The following is a 10493-nucleotide window of genomic DNA, read 5'->3' as shown; positions in this document are numbered from 1 at the left end:
GGCACAATTCCTGTGGAAGAGTTACATTCTCTGTACAATATGTGTTCAGAAGAATAGGTCGATTCTCAGTATGTATTCAGTGGAATAGGTACAATCTCAGTACAATGTGTATTCAGTAGATTAGGTCCCTTATAAGTGGCCTTAAAAACCCCTTTTACAATTGATGGGATTCAAGGAAGAATTAAAATCCCAGAATAATTGCACATTTTTGTAGCTGGTGAGCCAGTCAATGACTTTTGATCTTTACCATGCCAACAACCCAACCTGTGTTACACCACAAAGCTCCCAGAGACTACATGTAAAGATTTCCCCCATGTGTGTGAGTACCGTGACTTTGTTTTGTCAGGTCTCCTCTCCTCTCCATCCTCTCATCTTAGTTTCTCCTCTCTCCTTCCTCTCTTCCACCTCCTCTCTCCTATCTCTGCTCTCCTTTCTATCTCATCAAGGATTGTGTTAATTTTTGCCATACCTACACATTATGAGTAGATATTACATAGTTACTATTTCGATTATTTTAGTCAAATAATTGAACTCCTTTAAGTTTAATATAGGTAGCCCAGAATAGACCCTTTTGACTTTTCTTTGCTTTAGGCTCAGTCCGATTTCATTATCTCAGCCCTACCCCACTCTGTTGCGCATTCACGCGCCGTGGAGCCATGTCCGAAACCTATTTAAAGGTAGGGTAAGGGGAAGGGCTAATATCCCCTAAAAATGTAGATTTTCGATGGGCACACTCAAAGAAACTGAGAACGCTCCAGTTGTGACTTGCTCCCACAATACCTTGCGAGAAAATGGGAAGCAGGAAAAATCCTAGGCAAGATGGCGGGCGAAAAGATGCGACAGGATTGAAAACCACAAATGTGAGTGTTTTCTATGTTAACAATCACGCCGGAGGCCCCGCGGCAGCCCTGGCCGTGGACCGGGGTCGGGCGGACCGCGGTCGGGGGACTTACCGGGCTCATGTCGTATTATATCCATATGTTCCATGTTCTAGGGACTCCAGGTTGAAGTTAAGCTTTAATCCCCTGCCAAGTAATGCCATTTTTTTTTTTTAAATGCGTATTAACCTGGAAAATGGATGATCAATGTGATGTTGTTTCTTTTTATAAACCAGTGTATATATATCAATCCATATATCTATATAACATATTTATATAACATATCTATCCATCCATCTATCCATCTATCCATCTATCCATCCATCCATCCATCCATCCATCCATCCATCCATCCATCAGTTATTATGTGTACATAACATGTGGCCATATAACCCAGTTCTACCATATAATTCCTTCTTATTTGTTATTTGTTATGTTTTCTTCCAGGAGATCATTGAGGCCGCTGCCATCACCGAGCCCATCCCTCCACCACCTCAAGCATTTCTTCTGCATTGGTAGCCCTAAAACCCCAAACCCCCAGGAAGATAGAAAGATTAAAGGGCAACTTCACCCATTTCACATAAGCTTTGTATTTTTAGAACCCCCCGCATATTTTTGAATGGTCTAGCATCATTCCCTTATTTTCTGGAGAGACTGGAGAGATCCGTATCGACCTCCAACACTTCCTGTTTTCAATGACGCAATATGACGATTTTTGCGTACAAGAAAATAGGAAGTGTAAGAGGGGATGATTCTCGTAAGACTACAACCACTAGTGGGCACTAGTGGGTCCCACCCCCTAGAGGGGGGTGGGACCCACTGACGCTACAGACCTATTAGAGCAGTGCCAGTGGGTGGGACTTCACCAGCAGAAAATTAACATCCACAGCGTCTGAAGCTAAGATAACAGAGGCTGTTGATAAAACTGAAGTACATTGGCGGAGGGTACTGGATCTGACATAGAAGATGGCTCCATGCAAAAGTTCACCATTTCGAAAGAAATACAAACGAGGACTACCGTATTTTCCGCATTATAAGGCACACCGGATTATAAGGCGCACCTTTAATGAATGGCCTATTTTAGAACTGTTTTCATTTATAGGGCGCACCGGATTATAAGGCGCATAGAATAGAAGATACTGCAGTCAAACGTTTGACTGGGGTTGCGTTATGCATCGACTAGACCGAGCTGTGCTAAAGGGAATGTCAACAAAACAGTCAGATAAAGTCAAACTTTATTAAGCGTTCTGACAACTCCCATGGTAACGATGTTCAAACGTTAATGTGCATATTAACAATATCTCATCAATATCTGATCAATATCAATATCTCTTAACAATAAGCTCACTTTTCAGTTCATTCCCCGTCTACGAATCCCTCGAATTCTTGTGTGTCCGAATTGAACAGTTGGGCGAGTACGGCATCCAACATGCCCGGATCCCTCTCGTCATTATCCGAGTCAGCGTCGCTGCTGTTGCCTGGCAGTTCAGTGATTATTCCTGCCTTCGTGAAAGCTTGGACCACAGTTGAGACTGTTATATCAGCCCAGGCATCCACGATCCATTGGCAGATAGTGGCATAAGTCGCCTGGCGCTGTCTTGGTGACTTGGTAACGTGTGTTCGCCTTCTTGGCCCCGTCCACACGAAGCCGATTTTTTGGGCGAAACCGCATAATGCTACGGCCACACCAAACGCGTGTAACGTGCCTAACTTGACGCTTGATCATTGTGTGTCACAAAAATGGTTCAACGCGCCAACGCGCCTGTGGCTGCGCTGGATTTAGGAGTCCGAGGTAGGAAACCCAAACGCCGCCATGTTTGGGTGCATGATAGAGTTTAGATCGGGTTAGATTAAATAATCTCGGGTATAAATAACAATAATCGGGTTAAATAACTTCACATGGTGTGTCTGGTGTGTTCCCAGTCGAACAACTACAACCAACACACCCAGCATGCTGCGCGTCCCCTTGACGTCAGCACGCCGTAGCAGTAACCATAGAGACTGTGACCATAGTCTACATCCCCCTTCTTAAGTTATTGCCAACGAGGCACATGATATAAAATAACACATAATATAAAATAGTAGATCATAGAAAATTGCACATAATAGAACATAGCACATAATAGGAAATAGCAGTCTTGCTGTATTTATTTTCAAATGTGAGCCTCATTTGCACTATGTACTTATCTACTAATAATATTCAACATCCAATTTATATATTCAAAAACGTCTATATTTCAATGTCTTTCAGGGCCTTCTGCTGTATGCGAACATTGCACAAGCTAAACAGCACCTTATTTTTAACTGTTTTGTTCAACAAATCTCTGCTCTTTGTACAGATATTTTTAGTAGTTTAGTTTATTTATCTACTTTTATTTTAAGTATATTTTATATTTAGTGTCTAGGGAACTTGCAAATTAAGAAGAAGTGTAAACTATGTTTCCATTGTGTATATGACAATAAACGATCTTGTATCTTGTATCTTGCATATAATGAAACCCCAAGCATCTAATACAGAAAGTGTAACATATACCTGTTGTCCTCCCCCTGTTTATTTATTTATTTATTTTTTTAGAAAGAGTGTCCAACAGTCCACACAGCCAGAACAGGCTGCAACATGAGGGGGGGGGGGGGTCAAATGTGACAAAGTCCTTGTAGAGAGAGCTGGGTCTCGACGCTCTCCCTGAGTGAGTAAAAATCACAGGCCGCTGTCCCTGTGACAATTCGGGGGCCACACTGTCATGTTGTGGGCTTTGTGGATGTGCGATTGCAGCAACAGCAGGTGGGTCCCCTGCCGTGGAGTCAGGAACATAGGTCTCAGGGGTCTGGAGTAGGTGGCGTCTGTTCCTGACATATGTTGCATCTCCAGCCTTGACATGGTAACTATTTGGTCGTGGTGCTGTTCCTAGCACTGTTGCCAGCGTGTCCTCTCTTTGTCTGCATTCTCACTGTCTGCCCAGCTCGCAGTGGAGCCAGTGGCCAAGCTGATTTGTCGTAGTAGGCCTTTTCTCTCTGTCTCGCCTGTGTCAGAGCCATCTGGACCTGTGTCTCCACTTCGGGTGGGTACATGGCTTTGGTCATGGGACTGAAAGCCCTGGTGCTCCGAGAAAGCAGGCATTGAGCTGGCGACGGCAACCCGTCCCTGGGCATGTTGCGAAGGCTGAGGAGAGCGGCATCTATGTCTGTTCTATCTCGTGCACATTTCTCCAGCAGTTGCTTTGCCGAGCGCACAGCCCTCTCAGCAAGCCTGTTGGACTGAGGGTACAGTGGACTGCTGGTGACATGACAGAAGTCCCACTTGCGAGCAAATTCCCGGAACTCCCTGCTTGTGAAGTAAGCAGCATTGTCTGTCATGAGTTGCTGTGGTACTCTGTGAGTAGCAAAGTGGCGTTTAAACTTGGCCACCAATGTGGCACTTGTTGTGCCCGGGACGCAGTCTATCTCGAACCAGCCAGAGTAGGAATCAACAAGCACAAGATGCTCCTTCCCCTCCCACTCAAAACATCTGCTGCGGTGAGGGACCACGGTAGGTCAGGGATGTCATGCAGTTGAAGGGGCTCCTTAGGCTGGTGTGGCTTGAGAGCATTGCAGGGGGCATTGTAGATGGTCGGCCAGAACATTGTCTTCCTGGCCTTGCGCTTCGTGGCCTCGAGACCAGGGTGGCCCTGGTGCAGCTGTTGCATGTAGTAACGCTGGAGGGAGTGTGGAATGATGAACCGCCGTCCACGGAGGAGCAAACCTCAGGTCACGTGGCACTTCCCCAAATGCATCGGGCAAGCCTGCAGAAACAACCTCAGCGAGACGCCGGCACACAGGATCAGCCAACGTCTCACGCTTCAGTTCCTCAACCCTGTGTGAGGAGCAGTGATGCCAGTAACGCGTTAATTAGTAACGCGTTACTGGCCTCGGACAACTTTTTTCAGTAACAAGTAATCTAACGCGTTACTATTTCCAAACCAGTAATCAGATGAAAGTTACTCATCAAAGACACTGTGCGTTACAATTTTTTTTTACCGGATCGCCGATTAGATTGGGAGCGATGGAGTGTGGAGTGTGTGTGTGTGTCTTGACTGTCTGTCTGCCTGTTTGTTTGAGAGTGCGTGTGCGTGTGAAGCGTATGTCTCTGTTACGGTTGCGGACCGACGCCCCGCCCTCATGGGTAATAACCTCCGTTTGTCGATGGCCATGCAAATTACCATGTGTTTTTCCATGCATGTGATTTGTTTACATTTATTTTAGTTTTGATGTTCCTTTCCCCGGACGTGATTGGTTGCTGCATTGGAAAGCCGAGGATCCAGGAAGACAAAATACGGGCGGACTCAACATTCGCGGCAGCTTGTCTCGGATTTGCAGCTTGCCATTTAGGTCTTCAAATGCTTAGTTTTTTACTTGATTGAGGCTCTTGTTAGCTACCAGGGAACTGGGCCAGGGTAAGGTTGTTAGAGGTTATCTAAAACCGACACGCAGTTACACCTTTGTTAAGAAACACTAGGCGCACGTGTATTTTGGGAGCTTCTCTTTGGTTGCATTAATTTCTTTGATTTGGACAGCACCCAATGGTCCTTTGCTTTTGTAGTTTTGCCTCCTCTGTTAGTGTTTAATTGATAACCCCAAGCTCAGGGTTAAATAAACAACTTTAAGTTAACCAACGACATCTGGTATTATGTTGCCACCCTTTCCCCTAGCGGGGCACGTAACAGTCTCCAAAGACTTCAAAAATCTATCAGTGGCGAGTGTCGACCTTGTCCGCGCCACCAGTTGTTATTAGCGGCGGTATTATTCGCGCGGTGCTGCGTGTGTGTGTGTGTGTGTGTGTGTGTGTGTGTGTGTGTGTGTGTGTTGCGCTGGAGCGACGGCAGCAGAAAGAGCGCATGGGAGCCTCTACGTTATCACCAGAGAACCAAACCCACGGGGAGGTCCAATCAGCTCGAGCGCTAGAACACGCTGTTTACGTCACGCACGTGGAAATGCGTCCGGTGATCACCCCGTAAACGTCTGTCTAGCGGTTGAAAGCCGTGTGTCAGTGTGTGCACGACAGGGCCGTAGAACCAAATTCTGGGCCCTGTATACAAGAGGTACTGATGCCCCCCCCCCCCCGAATTCCCCCTACCAGCCCCCTGCGCAGAATTGTTAGGGGGGGGGGGGCAAAGAGTTAGTCTTGGCAAAACCGGTTGTAATTTTTTATTTTGAGGCGGCAGGGGGTGTTTTCGCAGCTAAATGTAACTCATAAAGTAACTTGTAATCTGACTTAGTTACTTTTAAAATCAAGTAATCAGTAAAGTAACTAAGTTACTATTTTAAGGAGTAACTAGTAATCAGTAATCAGATTACTTTTTCAAGGTAACTGTGGCAACACTGGTGAGGAGAGGACGTCCACTACCATAACCTCGTACTCCTCCATTTCCTCAGCTTGGTCAGTGGAGGGCAAATGTGCACGGGAGAGAGCATCAGCGACGTAGAGCTCCGGTGGCTTTCGCCACCGGTCTGTCGTTTTGGAGGCAGACAGCACCCAGTCCATGCTGTGAGGCGTCAGCTGACAGTACAACAGGTTGGTGCACATTAAAGTACCGCAGCACCGGGGGACCTGCGATAAGTTCCTTGAGTTTTGTGAACGCCGCCTTGTGGAGCTCCAGCCAGCACCAGTCTACATCCTGGCGCAAAAGCTCGCGCAGGGGTGCCGTGGCCTCGCTGTAGTCTGGTACAAATTTGGCCAAGTAGTTGGTCATGCCTAGGAACCTTTAGAGACTGTGCTTGTCCTCCGGCGGGGGAATCAGGCGGACGGCAGCGGTCTTGGCAGGGTCGGGTTTCACACCCTGGTCGGTGAGCAGGTGACCGACATAAGCAACCTCAGTGACCCTAAAATGGCACTTCTCAGGGTTCAGTCTGAGATTGACAGCCCGTATCCTGTCCATGACTTGGCGGAGACGGAGATCATGCTCCTCTCTCAAGTGGCCCCACACCAAGATGTCCTCTATCACAATTGCACACAGCAGTCCTTCGAAAAGCTGCTCCATGCACCTCTGGAAAAACTCACTCCCCGTGGTAATGCCATAGGGCATACGTAGGAAGGCATAGCGGCCCACAGGAGTCATGAAGGTGGTGAGTTATGAGGATTCTTTGCTGAGCGGCACCTGCCAAAAACCACACTTAGCATCCAGAATGCTGAAAAGTTTGGCATCAGGCATGTCAGCGATCACCTCTTCCACAGTTTTCAGTGGGTGGTGGGGTCTGAGGAGAGCTTTGTTGAGGTTGACCGGGTTGATGCACAGTCCAATCTCGTTTGCGGGCAGCCACCATGGCTGAAACCCATTCAGTGGGCTCCTGAACCGGTGTGATGACTCCGAGTCGGATCATTCCGTGCAATTCTGCCACAATCTTGTCCTTTATGGCCAGTGGCACCCGTTTTGGAGCACATACAGTGGGGTGCACGGTGTCATCCAGGCAAATGTGATACACCACTGGCAGCTTCCCAATGGCGTTGGTGTCGAATAGGTCCTTGTACTCCGTCAGCCTTGGCGCTTCCTGCTGGACGACGGCATGCACCTCTGGTCCAAAAGTCACTTAGCCGAGCCTGACACTGTCTCTGAGACCCAGCAGTGGTTTGACGTTTCTGTCCACATCTTGAAAACGTAGCAAACCGCAACTAAAAACCATGCCTACCGCACCAAGAGTCTGGATTATATGACCTCCGTAAACTACAAGATTTGCTCTTTTGTTGAGATTGACGTGAGCAATAGGATCAATGTACTGTAGAAGAGCCCGGGATATGACGTTGCATTTGGCCCCAGTTTCAATTCTCACAGTCAGTTGTCTGCCAGTGTTGCATGCAGACAGCTCAGCAAACCTTTCATCTTGTTCACGCACATCCTCTGGCTTGTCTATGCGCTCACAGTAAAACATTTCCACAGTCTCACAGTGAAACACATCAGTTGGCTCTTGCAGTGGCTGCGTGTCAAGTTCACTCACGTGTGTGTATCTGCCTCTGCGTGCAGCGGGGGGCGGAACCTACCCTGGCCTGTTGGGGGCAAACGGTTTGCCTTATCTGCAGCATCTAGAGAAGTGGTTCATTCTTCCGCACGTGTTGCAGCGCTTGTTGAGTGCTGGACATTTGTTCCGGTCTGGTGCGTGTTGGCCACCGCAGTTTGTGCATGGGTCGAATTGCACTGTGCACACCTCTGCTTCCTTTTTTAGTTCTCTGTTGCCCTTCTCAGATCGTTTGTGCAACATGCAGATCTCAACGGCCGAATTGAGCGTCAGTTTCTTGTCCTTTAAAAGCTGTGCACGGACAATGTCACTGTGAATACCACAGACCAAACGATCTCTAAACAGTTCATCATGCAGTGTCCCGAAGTCACATTACTTGGCCATGACCTTCAACGTGGAAACATATGACTGGATTGACTCAACAAATTTCTTTACCAGTACGGCAGGGTCCTCGCGATCCTCGTCGGCCGCAAAATCAAACGTGTCGAGTTTATCGCCTCCGGACCGGCGAGGTTGAGAAACGTGTAGGCTTGCACTTTCGTACTAGCCGTCGCCAGCCCGGCGTTGCTATAGACGTGCCATTCTCGCTTGAACTTCTCCCAGTTGTGAGCGATATCCTTGTTAAAGACGAGCGGGTTGATCCGGCGGAGTCCTTGTGCCAGCTTAGATTAGATTCGGCTCACTTTTGGCACCATGTAGATGTGCATGAATGAGGAAGAGTGTAGACAGCGAACGGTGTTACACCCACTAGCTTTATTAGCCCAGTCGACCAAACACAACCGACGCGCAGCATGCTGCGCGTCCCCGTGACGTCAGCACACCATAGCTGTAACCATAGAGACTGTCAACATAGTCTACATTATTGATAGCATTTTTCGTAAATAGGTAGTTGGAAGGAATCTGTTTCTTAAGCAATAACATTGAACTGTATTTTTTCTAGGCCTACTTATATTTACTATGTTGTTGGTGTTATCTGTTATATGGAGCAATCTTGCATATTTATGAAGTTCCCAGGTCAATACAATTCTATCTCTTTTTATTTGATTTAAAATGTGTTGCTTGCTGGTTCCATGGCTTATAATAGGTCCATGGTTCCATGTGGGTTATTTCAGGCTCCTTCGCTTCCTAACATCTTGACTGAATCTGTGAGTTCCCTGGGTACACCAGCTGATGGGTCTGTGTATATATTAGGTCATTTGATTCTCGTTTCAGAAACAGAAAAATATATAAAAAAACAAGTGGTATTTATGATTTTTGTTTTATAATCCAAAAATGAACATTTAAATGCAAGGTGTTTTTCTTTATCAGGTCAAAAAGGGACAAAATAATCTAAAATAATAATATAAATAATAATTATTAAATAATAATAATTGTTAAATAATAATTGTTGCCCATATGGCAGGAGGAGTGTAATTTAAAGGACACATATAGCGAATGATCGGGGGGGGGGTACTTCTACTTCCATGGTCGACAATGCGACTGTGCTCGCTCAGACCTCTCACTTATGATGCTATGCTAACAATGCTAGAAAACGAGAATATTTCTACATCCAGAACGTCATGCACCAGGGCGTTGCTTGGTGCCCATGCTGCGGAAGCAAATCTCTCCTTGATGTTGCCATGTGCCATTGAGCAGTTTTCATCTAAATGAATGGGCGCCATCTTTTAATCCGCTGTCCATTCTTTAATAGGTCCATGCTCTCAGCTCTGCTGCTCGTGTGTGCACTCACTGTACGCGTTGATGTAAATTATTTTAGTCTATGCTATTTCTGATGACATGTTTCAAGCTAACAACAGTTATGAATGGTTTGGTCCCTCGCCTGCTCAATTTGCTCACCCCCTCTTGTTCTCTTCCCTGCACTTCCTTCAACTCTTTCACACCTCGTCTGTACTCACACCCACTCTCTCTTGCTCACTCTCCCATCTCTTGCATTCTCCCTCCCAATCTCTCCCCCCCCCCCTCACTTTCCCCACCTCTTCCTACCTTTTTCCCCATTCCACATATGGCCCTGTCCACACGGAGCCGAAACGGGTGAAAAGGATCCGGTTTTGTTTTATGCGGTTCAGGAATATCTCCGTAATGAAGGATTCATTGCAAAAACAGCATCGAGCTGTAGAAACGCTGTAGTAAATATTTAAGGCGCTGGTCCTCCACAGAAAGAAGTGGAGCGCATCAAGCCTGCGCGCATACAGACTGCGCGCTGTATACAAACATTCAGTCACGAGGAGATTCAACCTTTTAAATTGAGCAGAAATACTTTGTAATGTACAGTTAGTAATTACATTTATCAAGGGGCTGTATATAAAGCTACAAAAATAATACAAATAAAATAATAAATAAAAGATTCAACGCATCTCTGACGTCGCCCAGCTGGTGCGGGGCTAATGACGTCATAGATTGCGTTTCGAATCCTAACACGGAACCGCATAGGTCCGGATAGATTTGAAACCACCCTCGGACATGGTTTCAGAAATGTGCGGTTTTGGGCACTGGATTCGCCGGCTCCGTCTGGACGGTTGGTCGAAAAGCACAAGACTTATGCGGTTTCACCAAAAAATCGGCTCTGTGTGGACGGGGCCTATCTCTACCTTCCCCACCTCCATCCCCCGCTCAATTAGCTCACCCCTATTG

The sequence above is a fragment of the Gadus morhua genome, chromosome 4 (genome assembly GCF_902167405.1).
Source record: "Gadus morhua chromosome 4, gadMor3.0, whole genome shotgun sequence".
NCBI lineage: Eukaryota > Metazoa > Chordata > Actinopteri > Gadiformes > Gadidae > Gadus > Gadus morhua.
The sequence above is the reverse complement of the archived record's forward strand: the minus strand, read 5'-3'. Positions refer to the sequence as shown.